Consider the following 371-nt stretch of genomic DNA (forward strand, 5'->3'; position numbering starts at 1 on the left):
GCAGTTATCCTGAAAAAATTCATATCTTAAGTTTTAGCCGTCGGATTGACCTGAAATTTGGACAGAAGCTTCAAAACATCTTGAAATTTATTCTGAACGGTATAGATTGGATTTGGATCTATCTAAAATTAAATATGATTTTTCTACCAAAGCTGCTCCATAATTCACACTTCAAAAATCCACTTTCCTACAAAATCAACACGAGGAGTGAAATACACACACATGCACTTAAAACACATAAAAATACATAAAATAAAATGAATGCACACAAAATAAACATAAAAATAACAAGAAATAATGCACACAAAATGCACTTATAAATTGACCTTCATAGGTTGGGAATTCGTGATGATGGGATTTCATCAGGAACC

Source organism: Henckelia pumila, chromosome 4 (genome assembly GCF_033568475.1).
Source record: "Henckelia pumila isolate YLH828 chromosome 4, ASM3356847v2, whole genome shotgun sequence".
In the NCBI taxonomy this organism is placed as follows: Eukaryota; Viridiplantae; Streptophyta; class Magnoliopsida; order Lamiales; family Gesneriaceae; genus Henckelia; species Henckelia pumila.